The sequence below is a fragment of the Lycium barbarum genome, chromosome 1 (assembly GCF_019175385.1).
Source record: "Lycium barbarum isolate Lr01 chromosome 1, ASM1917538v2, whole genome shotgun sequence".
In the NCBI taxonomy this organism is placed as follows: Eukaryota; Viridiplantae; Streptophyta; class Magnoliopsida; order Solanales; family Solanaceae; genus Lycium; species Lycium barbarum.
Genome location: NC_083337.1, coordinates 129855988 through 129878487, shown reverse-complemented (window position 1 = coordinate 129878487; position 22500 = coordinate 129855988). Strand labels below are relative to the sequence as shown.

At 41.5% G+C, this 22500-nt stretch overlaps 2 pseudogenes; both read left to right on the top strand.

Annotated features, from left to right (window-relative positions):
- Positions 1-951: 951 nt before the first annotated feature.
- Positions 952-7472, top strand: LOC132614111 (small ribosomal subunit protein uS3m-like; annotated as a pseudogene).
- A 690-nt stretch (positions 7473-8162) lies between these two features.
- Positions 8163-10324, top strand: LOC132601287 (cytochrome c oxidase subunit 2-like; annotated as a pseudogene).
- The last annotated feature ends 12176 nt before the right edge of the window (positions 10325-22500 follow it).

Below are 22500 nucleotides of genomic sequence, written 5' to 3'. Positions count from 1 at the left end.
TAATATAGTAATATTTACCTTTCCCAGTTCTCAGAAATGGAGAAGGAATCTAAATTCTAGTGAACACCTCAAACTCCGTAGGTAATTCGAGACAATTCAAGAAAAATAAGATAAGGTAATACAAAGAAATTGAAAATTGATAATAGAAAGTTGAATACTACCATTCTTTTGCGTTGACTCTTCCGCGGAGTAGCCTAAAGAATCATCTTTCGCTTATTACTCCTATACAGTGAGAGATTCGGCAACATTCACTGAGTAAAAACAAACCTCCACTTTCTTTCATAAGAATACTTCTTGTAAATTAAATATTAGTCTTAGATTTGGTAGGAATGGGGATCGCATCACCGACCATATCTATTATTAGTAGGAAGGTAAGTACAAAAAACTCAATTTCTCTATTTGATTAACAATGTAAATCTATTCGGATGATATGATAATTTTTGTAGCCGAGTCACGCGGACTTCTTCTTCTACTCCCTTCCCGGAAGATAGAGGAAACTTAGCCTCTGACAAAGTAGTAGCTGACATAGGAATAACTAGCAAAGGAAGAGATTCTACTATGATTCTGACTTATTTGGAAACTAGATTTGGTGCCCCTGCATACTCTCTTTTGAAGAATCTGATTCGCTAACATTGGTATACTGAATTTGCGGCATGGCATAGAATAGAACATGAATGGCTCTTCTTTGCCAACCTTCGCTTCTAGAAGGAAGTAAGTAGAAGTTGACCCTCCAACATACATTGCAGGGAAGGACCCCTCCAGTGGTATACTTTATGGAGAAAGGCTTCCATCAGCAGGCAGGTATTTACTTTTCTGATACCTTCACGTCTTGTTGTCAAAGAAAAAAGTATTAGTATTATTCCTTCTCTCACTTGCACATATAATTGGGTTCTTAAGCAACTGGAGGTCTGTAATGCCTTTCTACACGGAACTCTTGAGGAGGAGGTCTATATGTCTCAACCTCCTGGTTTTCTGGATACCGCTCATCCAGGATATGTCTGCCGATTTCACAAAGCTCTTTATGGACTGAAGCAAGCTCCTAGAGCTTTTTTCACTTGTTTCAGAACTATATTGTGCTCTAACGGGATTCCGTGGCAGTGTCTGTGATACCTCTTTATTCATTCATCACACATCTGGGGATAGTATTTACCTTCTTTTATATGCCGATGATATTTTTCTCACATGTAGTGATGAACAAGGAATACTTTCTCTTCTTTCATTCTTGCATGCTCATGAAAATATGAAAGACTTGGGCCTTCTCCATGACTTTCTTGGTATGGAAGTGCATCGGCAGGGCACACTCTTATCCTTCGTCAGCAGAAATATGTCCTAGATCTCTTGCCTCGTGCAGACATGCTTGATTCTCATCCTTTGGCCACTTCTCTTACTAGTGGTACCAAGCTTCCCAAGTTGTATGTCACTTCCCTCTCTGATCCCACCTATTTCATTCTTCTATCGAGTCGGCTAACTGTAACTATAAGCTACACGCCTCGAACTCGTATAAAGATTCTTCCTCTAGGGCCTCCTTTCACCTTTTGTTAGAGACCCTTAAACGGGTTCCAGTAGTGCCAGTTCAAGCCTTACCTTTTTCGTTTAGTCTGACTATTTTCCAAATTCTATATATGAATGAAAGCTACGTTTCGGCAAATAGGTCTATATATATAAACGTAAACTATCATCCTAAGGAAGAAACTAAAAAACGTTAGTTTCACAGCCGAGGTCAGAGCTTCAAGTCAGTAATGTCTCTTTAGCGCCCCATACCCTACTACAATTCTTACTCAATAGAATAATATTGCTACAATTTCGTGCCGATATATCCCTTACGAAATTGGAGATAAGTCTTTTGATCGTGGGGGGGGGGGGGGGGGGGGACAACCGAGGTTTTTAAGAGAAGTTGCCATAACTATAAAGAGCTATCTCATATCTAAGAAGAACAAGAAAATTCTTATGTCTACTGTGGGAAATTGGGTCCCAAGACCATCTTTTCGACGAGGTAGACAAAGGGTCCCATTATGGACGATCTGAGAAGAGAGATGCAGAAGAAGATATCCTCCTCAACGGGTCAAGCCCTCACTCAGAACTAAAGGATCCTTAACATCGGCACTCACTGCATAAGCTCATAGGTCAAGATGAAGATCCGAAAAAAAGTTAAACAGATCGTCAACTTCACCTTGGCATGCTTCCATCAGCGCTAAAAAGACAACATTGAACGAGAAGAGAACTAAAGCAAGGCTGGTGATGTACCACTGTATGGAGGGCTCAGAGAGAGTATAAGCACTTTCCTTCACACTGAGTGTGAACTTCCGATTTCAGGCTGCTGTTAGGTCCTTCATATGTCGAATAGTTTTTCAATGCATGCTTCCCTTTCTTATGCTAAAGTTAATCTTTAGAAAGTTTTCTGATGAGCAAAGTTTTTTTCTTCAGATCCTTTTTAGTAATAAAGAAATGTTGAGGCCTTTTATCTCGTCCAAGGCCTTAAAACTGATATCTGAGAGGAGATGTCTTTGGGAGCAGCTAAAGAAAGTGTCTAAACGCATCCAGGGACCATGGTTGGTCACCGGGGACTTCAATTGGTCTTTTTTCTCTCCTCTTTCACCAGTGAGTGGTGAGTTTCCCTTTTTTTTCTAGGTAGGTACCTCTTGGATTCAGACTTTGTTCCAATAGCTTCCATACGTGAGATCCTGATCGTCTTCCTCCCAGTGTTGTTGCCTGCTGGGGGAAGGAAGGAAAGTAGGGCTTTCTTCCAGGACTGGAGAAGGTCAAACTCTGGGTGGGCTGCCGGGTTTCACCTACGCAATGGTTTCACAAGATTGAACCTTTTTTGTTCAACCCAAGTGTTAGAGTTCCAGAGCATGAGGGAATTGACTTTCATTCCCAGGACCGCCTCGTCTATGTTTTTGGCGCCTCTCCCGATTGCTTGAAGGTAAGCGCCCGATACGATAAAGGCCCCTAGGAGAAAGTAATGAAAAGCCAGGGTAGAGCCTTGGAGCCGACCCAAGCGAAGATTGGCACACGAAGCAACCCGAAAAAGGAAAAGCCATAGAGACGTCAGACTCGCCAGTCAGGCACAGCATGAGGCTGACTACACTACAGTAAACCGGGAAGTTACAATTCCTTTTTCAATTTTTGTAGAGTGAATGTAGTAAGTGCAGACGGTGGATTAGGTGTGAACATCAACCAAAGACGTCTTGGGGATCGGCAATAGCTAAACATTGTGGCATCACAGTTCAATCTACGTATCGCTGGCGTACAACCTACGGGCTTTTTAGCAAAAATCAAAAGAACAAAAAAGGATGCCTGCTTTGGTATCTTTAGTCCAAGCTTAGACAAAGAGCAATTTGGATATGAAGCACTGCTGAGTAGACCATGGATCCAACCAGGTGATTCATAACAGGGCTAAAAAAAAAGTAATTTTGTATATAAATATATGGGTTTTCGGGTTTAGATCGAAACGGAATTCCCGAAAACCAGGGCTGGAGTATTAGACTTGTTCTGCTTCGATAGAGGCTCTGTAACCATGAGTGGAATAAAAATCATTCGGCCGATTGGTCTTACTCTTATCCTTCCTTCGCTGACATAGAAGAGAGAGAGCAAGAGCACTCCTCAAGCTAAGGATGAGGGCCAAAGAGAGGATGTGCAAGCTAGTCTATCAGAAGGAGAAAGTGAGGGAGTGAGATTTTAGGTTTCATTAGGGTAGACTGAAGACCAAGCAAATCTCGAAACAAAAAATAAAACTTATTGCAACTACGAATGTGAACAGATGCTTTCTCGTTAGACCATTTTAGCCGATTGTTTATGTTGACCCTACGCTACGATTCTTCTTCTCTTATTCAATTTCTAGTTAGATGAACACTGCTCTGCTGCATGACGGAGTGATCTTTCCCTCTTATGAAATTCGGTATTTCACTTTTGAAAGAGAGTCTCGACGTGGTGGTGTACACTTAGCTACATAGCTGGGCTAGTCACTAGCTAGAGGGCGACTGACCTACCGAACCGGAGGCAGTCGAGAATGTTATGTAAAAAGGACCAAGGAGGATCCTATCCTAAAGGAGAAGGAGGAGAAGTAGGAACTCGCTTTAGGGGCGGAATCCATGTGAAGAAATTCGTTCATGCCATGAATATCTATATGGAAGGGTAGTTTTGTTGATGCATTCCTCTTAAGAATGAAGAAAAGAGAGATCTTCTTTTTCACAGGAAAATTTGGTCACGTAGATCTTCTATTTTGCCGGAATTCGTTGATTTCTCCTTACGAATTTACATTGGAAAAATTCCTGTTCGTTGTAAGATTACTAAAGGAAAGGTTGGTCATAAATTGGGAGAGTTTTCTTCTACACGGAAACGAAGATCTTCGAGAACAAATATTGGACCGGGAAGAAAAAGGGGAAAAAGTAAAGTCTTAGCGCATATGGCACGAAAAGGAAATCCTATTTTGGTAAGACTTGATCTGAATCGTAGATCAGATTCAAGTTGGTTTAGTGAGGGCGCTCGCGAAAGTCACCGAATGGGTCAGTCTTTTAGTTCTCCCAGATTAGAATACCAAAGGAGGACGTTGTAGATGCCCGGGGCGAACACGACGTCTTCTAAGGCTAGAAGACCACTGGAAGACACCCAGGACTATAGCATGTCGTGAAAGAAGCACACTGGACGGGCGTGCTTCGACCGTGTCTCCGGGGCACAATTGAATGTAGATATCATGAACGCGAGGTGCAGGATACCAGGCCGATAAACCCGGGCAACCATTTCCCTATATGCCAATCACTAACGTATCTAGGGCCCCGACGCCCAACTCAGCTAGAGAGGCCTAGCTTGATCTGAGAAGTAATAATTCGGTTCGGATAGACTTCATTCAAGAATGCCACCGCCTCGGGAATCAATAAGAAAACAAGTGCGTCGTTTCAGATCAGTGAATAAATCGAAAGGAAATAAGAGACCTTTCTCGCTCAGCGCCTAAAGCGATCTATGCTCCGCTTCAACTTATGAGAGGTTTCGGTGGAACCAGTGAACCACGAGAGCTGGTTAGATACGTGGGACAGAGGGCTCGTAGTACCTGCTAGCGTGGCTACGCAGGGGAAGGGAAGGAGCCTAAATCGACCCCCTTCTTTTATTCAAAGAAAAAAGCAGTAAGGAGTAAGAAAATTAACCTCTCGGATGACACCAAGCAGCTACCGACCGTTCCGACGCGCCCTTGACCTATTTTGATGTTGACCAAAAACCTATCTCTAAAGTGGAGCCTAGTTTAAATAGTCAAACAAATGATGATTGAATGAAAGAAAAACCAAACGTAGGGATATGGATGGAGTCTCGCTCAGTAAAGAGAGTTGTAGGATTCCTGAAACAGGAGAAGAACCTTTACTTTCAAATGATAACTGCTTCTTCCTGCTGCGAGGGCCTTGCACGAAATCAAACCCCCCCCCCCCCCTCCGCCCGATCAAGTACCTGCTGCTTCGCTGGTAGACTTACTTAGGTTAGGGTTCCAAACCTCAGTTCTTACCAACCTCCGGTGTGTAATCTACATCTTTCTAGCTAGAACTCGGTCGAATAAAAATCATTGATTCCCTCTGTTGTCAATTTCTGATTCATTGCGTTTGGCTGGTGCTCCTTTCTCATCTCAAACCATAATGAGTCTTCACGTTAGGGAAGACCGCCTGAGCAAAGAGACCGAAGGAACTTGACTTATCCGAACCGAACGATAGCGGCTTAAAGCGTTGCTTATCACGAGTAGCCTCGCTCTTTGATCGGCGGGGAGGAGCATCTCAAAGTATGGGGCAAAGGATGTTGCATTTTGACTTTGTCTCCCGGGATCCACCACAGGTTGGGTTTGAGAGACGTGTGATGGGTCACCATCCAACACGGTTCGGAGAGCACTTTTAGTCTACGCTGGTGAATGGAAGCCCCCCTATCAAGCAAAAAGGAAGTAGCTCTTTCCACAACGGAGTCACCATTGAATCTATTTATTATTACAGTAAATCAATGTATTAAGATGTTAATCCGAGATCTTATTTAGGTTTGATACGTCCACCTACGAGACTCACCTTTGGCGTTAGTCTCGGTAGGTGTATTATTATACATTTTCCCAAAAGAACATTCATTTATTTCTTTCTTCCCCATCGACCACGACGACTGAAACAACGCCAAAAATCCAGACCCGTAAATGAGAAGGGCCGATGGGGGGCATTTGGGAAAGTCAGGCCAATCGGGTGTATTCATTCAAGCGACGGTATTGAAGAAGAACAAAACGAAGTGAGAGGCCGGTGGGCAGGGAAAAGAGTCGAGTCGATCAGGCTTGACGATCGGGAGAAGCAAAACAAAATCCGAATTCGGCCGAAAAAGAAGCAAGGGTATGGATACCATGACCGATCACCATCGATAAAGAAGAATCTTTCTACATCACTTCGTGTCAGCAGGGCCTTCAAGCATCTGAAATACACTGGGATTGAAAATGACATAGCGCTCCTGATAGAAAATGATGACTCCTTCAGAAAATCAAACTTATTCAAGCTCTTTCTCCCAAAGAAGTCCCGCCCTTCCTTGAATTATTCGGTCATGCAATACTTATTAAACACAAAGAACAAAATGCATTTCGACCCCGTCGTAGTTCTCAATCATTTCGTGGAACCGGGTGTGGCTAAACTATCTATGATAGGGGGAGCTAATGCACAGGGAAGAAGCTTAGATGAAAGAATACGTTCTTGCATCGCTTTTTTTGTAGAAATCTCAGCAAGCAATAAAAAGTGTTTGGCCGAAGCTAGAAAGAGGGTGACCCACTTTATTCGCCAAGTGAATGATCTTCGCTTCGCGGGAACAACAAAAACCACCATCTCGCTCTTTCCTTTCTTCGGTGCTACCTTTTTTTTTCCAAGGGATGGGGTTGGGGTTTGGGTGTATAATAACCTTTTTTTTAGGATGCCCGAGAATAACTCCTAGGTCAATTACGGAGAAAATGTTGGAACCTCGTGGGTAAGGATAAGGTAATGGAATTGATAGAGAAATTCATAGACCTAAATAGGGTAGGAGAATTGATAAGGGGAATAGAGATGATGATGGAGATCATACTGAGAAACAGAAGAATTCCCTACGGGTACAACTATTATTTGAACGAAGTGAAAAAAATGCGATCTTTGTTGTATAATAGAACAAACACTAATACCAACATTGAATTAGTCAAGATCAAATCTATTTATCAAAGTTCTTCTCCGATTGCTCAAGACATCTCTTTTCAACCGATGAACAAAACAAGATCATTCCATTCCATTTTTAGTAAAATAGTGAAGGATATTCCATTAGAAGTGAAAAAAATGGTGGAGGGGATCCGTATATGTTATTCAAGTCGATTAAAAGGTGCAGAAATAGCTAGAACTGAATGCGGACAATATAGAAAAACATCTCGTAATGTATTTAACCAGAAAATAAATTATGCTCCTACGGAAGTATCTACTTGTTACGGAATCTCAGGTGTCAAAGTGTGGATTTGATATAGTAAAAAAAAAAGGGACATGCTATATCCGAAACATACGAAATATAGTAAATATCGTAAAGGAAGATGTAGTAGGGGTTGTAAACCGAACTGTACACAACTTGGTTTTGTAAGATATGGCACTAAAAGTTGTAGAGTTGGTCGTCTTTCATATCGAGCGATTAAAGCAGCGCGTCGTGCTATAATCGGATACTTCCATCGTGCTACGAGCGGACAATTTCGAAGAAATGGTAAGATATGCGTAAGAGTTCTCGCAGATATCCCTATTACCGGGAAACCTATAGAAGTAAGAATGGGAAGAGGAAAAGGAAATCCTACAGGTTGGATTGCTCATGTGTCCAGGGGACAAATCCTATTTGAAATACATGGTGTGAGTTTTTCAAATGCTTGACAAGCCACTACATTAGCGGCGCATAAACTATGTTCGTCAACCAAGTTTGATCAGTGATCGTAAGCTTATTAATCTGACCCAAATTATCCAATTTGGTACATGCCAAAGCCTTCCATTTCACCGGATTGAAAGAGCCATTAATCACTTTGATCTCTTTCTTAGAAAAGAAATTGCTTAAATTCTGCGTTTTTCTCTACCATGCTTTCCGTTGGTCAACAACCAACTAAAGTGCTCTATACTTCTTCACTACTCGTATAGGGAAGGTGGAAGAAATTCTGTCTCTTTTTTTTAGGGGAGCAGAGCAGTCAAAGAATGAACCAAACCAAATGATTGTTCTAGAATGGCTATTCCTCACAATTGCTCCTTGTGATGCAGCGAAACCCTGGCAATTAGGATCTCAAGACGCAGCAACACCTATAATTCATGGAATAACAGACTTACATCACGATGTCTTTGTCTTTGTTATTCTGATTTTGGTTTTCATATGATGGATCTTGGGTCGCGCTTTATGGCATTTCCACTATCAAGAAAATCCAATCCCGCAAAGGATTGTTCATGGAACTACTATCAAGATTCTTCGGACCATATTTCCTAGTATCATCCCTGTGGTCATTGCTATAACATCATTTGCTCTGTTATTCTCAATGGACGAGGTAGTATTAGATCCATCCATTACTATAAAATCTATTAGACATCAATGGTATCAGAGTGCACCTCTTCACGAGGGTGATTAAAGTGCAACGAAATGACTTAAAGTTGAATATGGTTCGCGAAGCATCTAGCTTACCGGTAATCTCCCATTCCCGCCGTTGAGAGACTTTAATAACTATAGCATACCAGAAATGGGAAGTTGAGGTGGTTAGACCTATACCCCAAAATGCTCCCAGCATAGGAGCCTATGATTCCATTCTTATTCTTGCTGGAGGTACAGATCCCTCTTCTCGGTGTGGAACGATATACGAGAAATAGATGCTCAGCCTGCAATGTCCGGTAACGGCGCTGAAGTAGTGAATCTATCGGCACCATAGCAGTGGTATACAAATTTGGACCTAACGGCCGGCCTAGCGACCTTTCGAAATGGGGGATCCCCGTTGGCAACAACCATAGTAGTAGTTGTGGAACTACTGGGTCGGGAGAGGAGCTGAAAGCCACTTGACTGTAAGGAGAGGACAACCTATTGTTCTTGCTCCTCTTTCTTCGCTTCGAGGATGGAGGTCCTACGATAGGTAACAGCAGGCACAAGCAAGTTGATCGAAGGGGACCAGCGCTTCTACTCCTCCACCGAGGAGCCATTCTTGCGAGAAGAAAGGGATGTCGTGAACGGTGGGAGGTCACAGAGAATTGACCTATTCATAGAGTGATCCTATGATCGATATAGGATATATACTATCTCATTCTTTATTCTATTCTATTTCTGGAAAAAAAAAGGTGACTCAACTTCTCAGCTAGAGTTAGTGGTGGGACCTATTGGCATAATGCAGGTTAGAATGTGGGAATTTGAGGTCTCATGAACTACTACTACTAAAAACCTACTTTATTTTTGTTTTGTTTGTGGACAAACGATATTTGGTCAGGCCTATGGCTGGATCCTGTTAGATCTATGGGCTGACTGGCCCCGGCCATTTACATGATCATCAGGAATCTATACTCGAGCATTCCCCTGGGCCCCTGACAAGATAGGTGAGGAATCACTCTGGATATTCTTTTTTTGGGCTACAACTTCACCGAGCCGACTAGCATCCCTTTCCACTGTGCATTTTTTGAACAAAGAAGACGACTATATGATCGAATTCTCTTCAAGAAACTGCTCGTCCCGTACCTTATGCCTATCTCATATGCATGGAACCTGGTCCTTTTCGATTCAAGTCTATCCCAAATGGTTCCCTCTTACCAATAACATTTCCCCGGCCTTTGATTAACCCTACTAAAAAAGGGTCTTGTGGTCGGGAGAACTACCTAACTAATGAAAAATAGTGTTCTTTCTAAGAGTAGGGGTGGAGAGCTTTTTGTGGTGAAACTTTCAAGTACAGTTTGGGGGGAGGCGGGTGTCGACCCTACCTTATGAGTATTCGGACTATAACAGTTTTGATGAACAGTCACTCACTTTTGACAGTTATACGATTCTAGAAGATGATCTAGAATTGGGTCAATCATGATTATTAGAAGTCGACAATAGAGTGGTTCTACCAACAAAATGTTATATACGTTTTATTGTAACATCTACTGATGTACCTCATAGTTAGGTTGTACCTTCCTTTGGTGTCAAATGTGATGTTGTACCTGGTCGTTTAAATCAGACCTCTATTTCGATAAAACGATAAGGAGTTTACTATGGTCAGTGCAGTGCGATTTGTGGAACTAATCATGCCTTTATGCCTATCGTCATAGAAGTTGTTCCTAGGAAAGATTATGGGTCTCGGGTATCCAATCAATTAATCCCACAAAGCCCAGATGCTTAAATGGAAATGAAAGAGGAGGGTGAGGGAAGCTACTAAATTGAGGGCCTCGATTGCTCGCTCTAACACTCCTTTTAGCAGACAGCGAGTGGAGTGCATAAGCCCCTTTAGAGATAGGGGCTCGTAAGTCATGTACGGAACGAGCCTTGTCTACAAAGCAGAGCGACCTCATCTTGTTTGCTTCTGGCGAAGCTTCTAGCTATAAATAATAGGAATTCTGGTATGGCAGGAATACTGTCGACCATTATGAGCGATAGCTAAGCCAAGCCGTATAAAGGCGAGCAGCCCTTATAGCAATAGCAAACGGCCTACTTATAGCCTATCAACAGGTCAGTCAATATCAGTAGGGGCCCTCTTGCCTAACGGAGTCAGCCCAACATGGACAATGATAGGCAGACCAAAGATTTACGCAGTCCTTGCGTGCTTGCTTTGCGCACTGGCATAGCAGAATTCGAATCCGCTGGCTCAGATGAGTGGCTCTTGGCTTCGTAAACATATCCATGTTCTTGCTTTTTCACTACCAATGAGTAGGCAGCTTTGGATGCTTATGGAGATATGGCTTTGGTAAAGATCTGCTTAGCGTGTGCTTTCTCGGGTGCTACTTAGAATAGAGATAGTCAGACTCTAACTTGAGAATGTTATAGCGCTGTGAAATAAGGACATTCTGATCGACCCGATTGGCTCTCGTTCTGGTTTGGCGGAAAGGTGAAAAGCACAAAATCCTTCTTCCTGGTTGGTGTACTAGGGCGAGGCGAATCCCAACCCCTTCGTTAGCTAGCTTAGCTTTCCCTCTTTTCAATCTCTATCAGATCCTCCATTACTTCTTCGCCAATACCTTTTAGCTTTCCTTTAGCTGCTACTTTTTCCCAGTCCACGCCCAATCAGACTAGTCAGTGTGCCTGCCCCGTCCTTCTTTGACGAAATGGATGCTGTAGGAGAGGTTGGGAAGGAGGGACTTCGCTAAAGATGGTCTGTGCGCGAGGAAGGTCTTTTTCCTTTCTCCTTCCATTGCTTGACTAGGTTCGCTTTGCAAGGAAGGGAAGGCATCCGTGCAGGTAGAAAAAGGCGGAGGTCAAGCTATGGGCACAAGGAGGTAAGGTATAGTAAGTTACTTCTTCGTCTTTTGCTTGTCATTGGATTGGAAGCCGCAGGCGATGCCTTCTTGCTTGTGTAGTTGGCCTTGCCTGCTTAGTGCGGAAGTGCGTAAAGTAGGCTCATTCTTTGGTTTCTAAAGATCTTGTAGTAGCCGAAGGTAGTCCGCCTGTTAGATTGAATTGAATCTTATATAACAACCGGGGCCTTATTAATTTAGAGACTTTATCAATAGTATAAGTGGACCTCTCAAAGGTATAAGTAGACATTAGTCTTGCTGGTTCGGGCGGTAAGGCCCTCGGTAAGCTCGGGTTAGCCTGTCAGGGTGAATGCAGGTAGTGGATGTAGCTTTTCTTCTGAAGCGTCTTAGTTCGTAGCTGCCGAAGTGTAGCATTGAGGTGAGGAGCGCGCTAGCTAGGTGGAGTCTCCTTTCGGAACTACTTCTTTTCCTTTCTCTCTCTGCTATCCCATCCACTGAACTGTCAGTATCGAGACAAGTTCGGAATGTTGGCTGAGCGTAGACTAGTCTGTTCAGGTAGTCGCAGGCTTGCTAAAGCTAAAAATGAAACTTAGCTTCTCACTGACAACATAGAAAGCGAAATCCTCAACGTCAAATACAACGAGAGCTGGAACGAGGTCACCTTAGTGATTATGGTGTATATATGACAGGAATCACAACATAGCTGTTATATCCCGTATTTTGCACCCTCGGATAATTTGAGAAAATTGTGACTAGTAAGAGATAAGGCAATATTTTGATTTTATTTAATATATAAGTTGTTCATGAAAAATATTGATGCGGAAATATTGAGGAAGGCTAAGGGAAAAATTGGAAATTTGAAACATAGTTTCGTGAATTACAAAAAATTGTCATGAAATAAAATGGGCTTGGAATAAAAAGAAAAACAAATTGGGCTTGAAAAATGGCCAAGAGTGGCCGGCCAAATTGGTATGGGCCAAGGCCCATATGAGAGTTAATATATCCCACTAAAAGATGATAAAATTCATCTTCAACCCAAAGAAAAATCAAGAAGCTTTGAGAGAAAAGAAGACCACCCCATTTTCGGCCAAGAACAAGAAAAAAAGAAAAATTTTTTGAAGCCTTTCATCTTGATCCAAAAAATATAATCTTCTAGTATTCCTACTAATTCAAAGGTCCTCTTTAACGTGGTATAATTGTTGGAGCAAGAAGACTACTCTTTGTGGCAAGTCCAAGATTCTAGTCAAGTGGGAAGTTAAGGAAAAAGGTAAGAATTACTCTCCTTTTATATGTTATGGAAGGTTTAATTATGTTGTAGTATGTAGAAATGAATGAAAATCATGGAAATAAGGTGTGTTGTGTGTGGCCGTGTGGGTGTATGTGTGTAGCCTTGTGGGTGTGTGTGTTGTATGGTGGAGAAGAGATGAATTAATTTACTTAGTATGTTAGTTGTGTTGTTGTGGACTTTATGATGCAAATGAAAGTTTAAGGGTTCAAGTTGGCATTGAAATTGGTTGTGGGTTGTTGTAGGAACTAATGTGATTTTAATATGGTTTTATGTAATTATGAAAATGGAGTTGCTAAAGTGTGAATTGTTGGTATAGTTCATGAATTTGGAAGAATAAAATGTATTGTTGTTGTTCTTGTTGAATTTGAAAGGTTTCGGGTAGTATGTTGGTTTGGCCGTTGGAATGTAAGGCGGATTTGTTGTTGTATTTTTGGCCGAGTTGAATTCTCGGGGATGGTGGATTTACAGGGGAAATGCTGCCGAAATTTTTATAAATAAAGTGTTGGTTTAGAATTGAACTCTTAAGCGTTTATGGCTAATGTTTGGTATGTACGAATATTCTTGTAGATCTTGCGAGCCAAAGACTCAAATTCGGATTTGCGTAGAAAGCGGGCAAGGTATGGAAGGCTTATCTTCTCTTTCTTTTGGCATGATCTTTGTGAAACGAACATACGACGTGTATATGATTCCAAAGAAACTCCTATTCTTAGAGACACTAGGATGGCTAACGTTCTTGAGTTCCATAAGTTGTTTCATGTGGTTTTGATGCCTATCTATGATGTCCAAAGTTCGGTTGATATGTTTCCGAATGGAATTTGAAAGATAGTTGATATGACTAATGTCTTAGTTTTCCAAATGATGGCACGTTTGATCATCCCATCGAGTCTTTGAAACATTTTGATACGTACATATGGATCCAAAAGCTCTATTTGATTTGATCCATAACGATATCCAAAAGATACTTGATATGATTGTTGCTTCGATTTTCCAAAAACGGCTTCTGAAACGTTCGTAAGAGGTTTTGTACTTCAAACGCTCCTAACTTTCTTATACTAAATCCGATTGACCCGAAACTTGTTTCTGAGCCTTCAGGGGTCGGTGAGTATACTTGTCCATCGAGTCTTAAAATTGATTTATATACATGTGATTCTCACTACTCCGCTTGTGCGTGCTACTATTACATCATCCGCCGAGCCTCGGGTCGGTTATGTCATTGTGTACACTATGTTATACTCGCCACTAACATGTTATGTTATATATGGATCGGAGCCGATGCCTCGACAACATGATATGTTTTGTTTTCTGTATATATATGAACAAGATATGTTTTTCAAAAGAAGTATTACTATGGATATGTATATGTTATATGTATGGATCGGGCTGCACGTTCCGCAACAATTTAATATATGATATATGTATATGGATCGGGCTGCACGTTCCGCAGCAGTATATATTATATATATGGATCGGGCCAAACGTTCCTCGGCAGTATATATTATATATATGGATCGGGCCGAACGTTCCTCGGCAGTATATATTATATTTATGGATCGGGCCGAACGTTCCTCGACAGTATATATTATATTTATGGATCGGGCTGAACGTTCCTCGGCAGTATATATTATATTTATGGATCGGGCCGAACGTTCCTCGGCAGTATATATTATATTTATGGATCAGGCCGAACGTTCCTCGGCAGTATATATTATATTTATGGATCAGGCCGAACGTTCCTCAGCATTATATATTATATTTATGGATCGGGCCGAACGTTCCTCGACAGTATATGTTATGTATATATATATGGATCGGGCCGTACGTTCCTCGACACTATCATATTCGTATGGATCGGTTACATGTATATGTATATGGAGACATATGATGTCAGCACGTATGATCTGTGTTTGGAACGTAAGTATGTTGGTACTCTGGATGATTCACTCATTTTTGGTACATTTCTGACACATGACATCGGTAAGCATGATGTACGTTTAGAAAATAAGCACCTTAGTATTCTGATTAATGTACTTACTTTCTTGTACCGTTGTTCCGGATATGTTTCTATTTTCTGTATTCCATGCCTTACGTACTCGGTACATATTCCGTACTGACCCCCTTTCTTCGGGGGCTGCGTTTCATGCCCGCAGGTACAGACACGCACGTGAGTGGTCCATCAGCTTAGGACATCCATTTTGCTGTGTTGAAGAGCTCCCTCGTTCCGGAGCCCATATTTTTGGTACAGATCCTTCTGTTGTACATATTTATGTATATATGACTATTTAGGGGTACGACGGGGCCCTGTCCCGTCATATGGTTCTGTTATGTTTGTTAGAGGCCTGTAGACATGTATGTGGCTCATGGGTCGTTGTGGTTCAGTTATGTCTGTGTGGCGTACGCCTAAGCGGTCCCATTTGCTATGATGGCCTTACGGCTTGTACGTATGTATACATATATGTGTGGGTTATGTATGATATGTATGTTACAGGTGATTGCTTACGACGACGTTTGTTCTCAGTATCAGTATAAACTAATATATGTTGGATATGGATAAGTTATGGATATGTCGATTTGGGCAAGTAGGTGTATATGGGTGTCCATCTCGGGCACTAGTCACGGCCCACGGGGTTGGGTCGTGACAAAAGTGGTATCAGAGCAGTTTTTCCTCGGAATGTCTACAGGCCTTGTCTAGTAGAGTCTTGTTTATCAGTGTGTTGTGCACCACATCTATAAACAGGAGGCTACAAGACATTTAGGATGTTACCTTTCTTTTGATCTTAGATCGTGCGATAGAGCTGTAAAGTTAGGATGGTTTCTTTCTGACGAATTGTTGTGTCTACAGCGAGGCTCCAAAAAGAGCGATAGCGTTTGTATTTTGGGAAATCGTTTCTGATCCTCTTCCTGCAGGTGATTGTAGATTGACGAAAGATGGAGAGGACAGCTTCAGATAGTGGGGTTGCTATGAAGGCCCCTAGGAGATCTCCAGGACCGAATAAGAGGAACCTCAGTTATTCGATTGAGACTGATCCTTCGGAGGACCCAGCAAAATTCCTCCAGAGTTTCTGACCCCCAGAGCAGAGGATCCCATAGAGGGAAGTTACGATACAGATCCCTCGGAGGATCCGGCGACGATTCCCCCAGAGTTCCTTACATCTAGGGAGGAGGATAGTTATGATACAGATCCATCAGAGTATTCTTCTGGGACACCGGAGGAGGAGATTTCTGGGGCCATGCCAGCTGCTCCTATGGTGGAGCACTACGTTAGACAGGCCTCCCCGGTGAGTGTTACGGACTACTCCAGTCCCTTATCTTGGCCGTCAGTAAACCAGGAATTGCCTGGTTATCTATACTCCTCCGATTAAGATGCGAGCAATGGCGGGAGTCAGACGAGCGGATGGCAGACAGACGATGAGGAGGAGCACACTTCACGTGGCAGCTCTCCAGATCAGACCCGAGACCGATCGGCTACAGGTATATGAGTCTTCTTTAGAACTTTCTATGTATGTGTAACTTCTGTACAAGTATCATGTAATGACGGTAAATGGAAATCCAAAGGGGGCCGGTGGCCTAGTGGTTATAAGTAACGGCGACTGAGACGTCTCCGATACCAGTGAGAATTTAGAAACCCCGGATGAGAGGAAATCATATGTACAGATAGAACTGAATATTGAGGATTCAAAAGGGCGACACGGTAATTGTATGGTCGGAAAAGTAAAAGAACCCCCTCTAGATCGGAGTGGGACCCGCTACGAGAACCTTTTGAAAGTTGTTAAGACCCCGACTTGCCCTAGATTACGTGATAAAGGTTGTGCGGGGAATTAGATGCAATTATACTAGCATTAACACGCCAGAATTATCCGGAGTTCCGAGGTTAAGTGTGCTAGAGTGAGAGCAATTTTGGGATGAGTGACCCCCTGGGAAGTGTACTAAAATTTCCACAAATGTAGATATAAGAGACAAATGGGAAATTGGGGTGACCTAAAGGAAATTAGAATATGCGGAATGGTTAGAAACCTTAAAGAGGTCAGTTCAGCTAAGGCAGACTAGGTCGGTGAAGGAGAAGAAAGCGCAACGCAGCTTTGGAATCAGAGTAAGTTTTGATACCGTTTGAAAATGCTCTGTAAGCGAAATGGTAATAAATGTATATGTGTGCATATGACATTCCATTTATGACTATATCGATCGATAGGTGGATCCTAGCAACCAGTGTTGCAATGTACGGAGGACATTAACGGAACGAAATTCAAAAGACAAAGCGAAGGGTATGGTACAGAGGTTATGAAATAGACTGAGACTGATTTCACTACAGATAATATTGGAGAATTCTAATACAACAATATTTGGAAAAGAAAGAAAATGAGTACATGGAAGGTAAGGAGATCAAAAATGTTGGGAAGAGTGAAAGGTAAGAAACATGATTGAGTAAAGCCTTCAAAAGAGCCGACGGGTAAAGCATAAAACTATTTGCGTAGATATTTGAAGGACAGGTCTGTAAAAGAACTGGAATGTAATAGTATAGGACAAAAAGAGGAACAAATCTGAGAAAGGTTACCGGTGAACATAAAACGAGCATAGGGGAGTACGAAGGATACTTTAATAAATTGACGATAGTAAACCGATAACTTGCCAGGGGAAGGACAAGGATAGTGAGTTAGTGAAATTGATAAGAAAACCTATGACATGGCATGAGGATTCGTGTGAAGACTGAGGAATTCGATTATCTAGAAAATAGAGTGAAAGAATACTTTGCGAACTTCAAAGCCGAAGCTATAAACAACAAAAGAGGAAAACTACTCCCTAAGAGGGATTAAGGATGCTAATGGCTTGATCGAAGGAAGAGAGAGTGGTTGAAAAGAAGGTAACTGGAAACGGATAAGCATCAAAAGGTTAATGGCACCGTTAGACATAAAGGGCAGAGGTATGTCAAAATGGAAAAAGTAAGTATCGGAAATGGATTCCTTTATAAGTATTCTGATTAAGTACGAGAACGTAGCTAGCAAGGGGATAGATATGTCGGACCCGCGATGTAGGAACTTCCGTTTTGAGAAGGTAGCAGATAGCTATTAAGGCGACGGTTACTTAAAGATCATAAGCGTATACGGAACCCTTTAAAAAGGGGGGGGGGGGGAGAACATACTAGATTTGAAACGAACTATGACGATTCAAGCTCCATAAAAGAAGACTTATTAGCTCGGGGCCAGAGTCAGGGTATGTTGGCATATTGTGAAGATTTCGAAAGGACATAGAAATGAAATGACGAAAAGTGTGCCATGAGGAAAATATAGGGAGAAAATATGGAAGACGCCTGGAGAGGCCGACAAACATAAGAGGATAATCCGAAATGACACCATATGAGGTTCTGTATGGCGGGAAGTGCAAGTCAGCGATTGGTTGGTTCGATATTGACGGAACTAAGTTAATCGACTCAGATACGACTCAATAGGCAGTCGATAAAGTGAAACCCATACGGGAGCTATATGTGATGGAAAGGAAACTCCCCCGAAGTATTTCTAAAACCTTATGAGGCTACTTTAACATTTGAGGACGAATGTGTTAAAGGGGGGAGGATGTTATATCCCATATTTTGCACCCTCGGATAATTTGAGAAAATTGTCACTAGTAAGAGATAAGGCAATATTTTAATTTTATTTAATATATAAGTTGTTCAAGAAAAATATTGATGCGAAAATATTGGGGAAGGCTAAGGGCAAAATTGGAAATTTGAAAAATAGTTTCGTGAATTACAAAAAAATTGTCATGAAATAAAATGGGCTTGGAATAAAAAGAAAAAAAAATGGGCTTGAAAAATGGCCAAGAGTGGCCGGCCAACTTGGTATGGGCCAAGGCCCATATGAGAGTTAATATATCCCACTAAAAGATGATAAAATTCATCTGCAACCCAAAGAAAAATCAAGAAGCTTTGAGAGAAAAGAAGACCACCCCATTTTCGGCCAAAAACAAGAAAAAAAGAAATTTTTTTTGAAGCCTTTCATCTTGAACCAAAAAATATAATCTTCTAGTATTCCTACTAATTCAAAGGTCCTCTTTTACGTGGTATAATTGTTGGAGCAAGAAGACTACTCTTTGTGGCAAGTCCAAGATTCTAGTCAAGTGGGAAGTTAAGGAAAAAGGTAAGAATTACTCTTCTTTTATATGTTATGGAAGGTTTATGTATGTTGTAGTATGTAGAAATGAATGAAAATCATGAAAATAAGGTGTGTTGTGTGTGGCTGTGTGGGTGTGTGTGTGTAGCCGTGTGGGTGTGTTTTATGGTGGAGAAGAGATGAATTAATTTACTTAGTATGTTAGTTGTGTTGTTGTGGACTTTATGATGCAAATGAAAGTTTAAGGGTTCAAGTTGGCATTGAAATTGGTTGTGGGTTGTTGTAGGAACTAATGTGATTTTAATATGGTTTTATGTAATTATGAAAATGGAGTTGCTAAAGTGTGAATTGTTGGTATTGTTCATGAATTTGGAAGAAGAAAATGTATTGTTGTTGTTCTTGTTGAATTTGAAAGGTTTCGGGTAGTATGTTGGTTTGGCCGTTGGAATGTAAGGCGGATTTGTTGTTGTATTTTTGGCCGAGTTGAATTCTCGGGGATGGTGGATTTACAGGGGAAATGCTGCCGAAATTTTTATAAATAAAGTGTTGGTTTAGAATTTGACTCTTAAGCGTTTATGGCTAATGTTTGGTATGTACGAATATTGTTGTAGATCTTGCAAGCCAAAGACTCAAATTCGGATTTACGTAGAAAGCGGGAAAGGTATGTAAGGCTTACCTTTTCTTTCTTTTGGCATGATCTTTGTGAAACGAACATACGACGTGTATATGATTCCAAAGAAACTCCTATTCTTAGAGCCACTAGGATGGCTAACGTTCTTGATTTCCATAAGTTGTTTCATGTGGTTTTGATGCCTATCTATGATGTCCAAAGTTCGGTTGATATGTTTCCGAATGGAATTCGAAAGATAGTTGATATGACTAATGTCTTAGTTTTCCAAATGATGGCACGTTTGATCATCCCATCGAGTCTTTGAAACATTTTGATACGTACATATGGTTCCAAAAGCTCTATTTGATTTGATCCATAACGATATACGAAAGATACTTGATATGATTATTGCTTCGATTTTCCAAAAACGGCTTCTGAAACGTTCGTAAGAGGTTCTGTACTTTAAACGCTCCTAACTTTCTTATACTAAATCCGATTGACCCGAAACTTGTTTCTGAGCCTTCAGGGGTCGGTGAGTATACTTGTCCATCGAGTCTTAAAATTGATTTATATACATGTGGTTCTCACTACTCCGCTCGTGGGTGCTACTATTATATCATCCGCCGAGCCTCGGGCCGGTTATGTCATTGTTTGCACTATGTTATACTCGCCACTAACATGTTATGTTATATATGGATCGGAGCCGACGCCTCGACAACATGATATGTTCTGTTTTCTGTATATATATGAGCAAGATATATTTTTCAAAAGAATTATTACTATGGATATGTATATGTTATATGTATGGATCGGGCTGCACGTTCCGCAGCAGTATATATTATATATATGGATCGGGTCGAACGTTCCTCGGCAGTATATATTATATATATGGATCGGGCCGAACGTTCCTCGGTAGTATATATTACATTTATGGATCGGGCCGAACGTTCCTCGGCAGTATATATTATATTTATGGATCGGGCCGAACGTTCCTCGGCAATATATGTTATGTATATATATATGAATCGGGTCGTACGTTCCTCGGCACTATCATATTCGTATGGATCGGTTACATGTATATGTATATGGAGACATATGATGTCAGCACGTATGATCTATGTTTGGAAAGTAAGTATGTTGGTACTCTGGATGATTCACTCATTTTCGGTACTTTTCTGACCCATGACATCGGTAAGCATGATGTACGTTTGGAAAATAAGCACCTTAGTATTCTGATTAATGTACTTACTTTCTTGTACCGTTGTTCCGGATATGTTTCTATTTTCTGTATTCCTTGCCTTACATACACGGTACATATTCCGTACTGACCATCTTTCTTCGGGGGCTGCGTTTCATGCCCGTAGGTACAGACGCGCACGTGAGTGGTCCATCAGCTTAGGACATCCATTCTGTTGTGTTGAAGATCTCCCTCGTTCCGGAGCCCATATTTTTGTACAAATCCTTCTGTTGTACATATTTATGTATATATGACTATTTAGGGGTACGACGGGGCCCTGTCCCGTCATATGGTTCTGTTATGTTTGTTAGAGGCCTGTAGACATGTATGTGGGTCATGGGTAGTTGTGGTTCAGTTATGTTTGTGTGGCGTACGCCTAAGTGGTCCCATTTGCTATGATGGCCTTACGGCTTGTACGTATGTATACATATATGTGTGGGTTATGTATGATATGTATGTTACAGGTGATCGCTTACGACGACGTTTGTTCTCAGTATTAGTATAAACTAATATATGTTGGATATGGATAAGTTATGGATATGTCGATTTGGGCAAGTAGGTGTGTATGGGTGTCCATCTCGGGCACTAGTCACGGCCCACGGGGTTGGGTCGTGACAATAGCCGGAGTCGATCGAGTGAGGATAAACCTACCTACCTTGGGGAAGGGCCAAATCGCGATGTATAAATGAGCTCTCAAGCTGAGGCGGAGAAGAAAGCTTACGATTCTGTTGGTGTGAAGTGAGCTCTAACAATCGAAGCGGCTAAAGGAGCCTGCTTTGCTGACCCTACGAGGAAGTGTTGCTCATTAAAGTCAGCTTCAAACTTCCGGTAACCGCTTATCCCAAGGTAGGTGGGCTTAGATAAGAAATATAGGCATTTTTCTCTATATCAATCCTTCGATAAAGCACTCAAACCAACGAGTAAGGAAAGGAGGCCTTGAGTTGATATTTAAAAGAAGGAGTTCGTCCTGGTGTGCTGCTTCCTTTCCTGCCACTACTTTTTGAGTAAAAAACGCCTCTTTGGTTTAATTCATATTCAACTTTCTCTAGCAGAATTAGACTTTCATTTCTATTTCTTCAAATCCAGCATGACATGTGTCAAGAAGCGAACCCATCAAAGAAAAGTTCGAAAATCCTGTTTTGGCGAATTCAATGTTTCCATATAGATGACCTTCCCTCCGGGCAGGAAATCATATATTGAATAGAGGGTACTCCACCTCTGTAGAGGATACAACACATTGAAATAAAGGAATTGGTGGATCTCTCCCATCAGACAGATCAACGGCACCGGGCATGGGATACACAGGCAGGAGAGCCGATTTGACCGCGCAGACTAAATGAGCGCCATTTTTTTAAAGCGAAAGCGCTGTGCCAACTTGCGTACAAGATTTATATGTGGATTTGATACTATAGTCAAATCCTCTTCATAAGTCCTTTCTTACAGGCTATTCAAGGTCTATTGGCTTTCTTGCTTGTGCGGTACTTCGAAGGCTAAGCCTCGTTTATGCACCGAGAAAGATCGTCGGTAGGAAAGCTCTGTTATGCACCAACGAGGGCCCACTTCCCTATATGCGCTTAGGGAAGGGGAAAAGCTTGATTCTCATAGATTAGACAATACACATGTGCAAACAAGAAAATCAAACGATCTTCTTATTGATACTATATATTTCTCCTTTCCCCTATAGATCCACCTTTCTTCAAAATAAAGATATAGCAACTAAAAGAAAGCTAAATCGAATCGGAATAGGATAAAGAACGCACGAAGGATCAGAGAGAAAGAGGATTCTAAAAGCTAAAAGCATAGAAGACTAGATTGTCAGACTCGGGGGTAGCAGTAAGATCTCTGTCTCCAGAGAAGGCATGAGGGTTTTC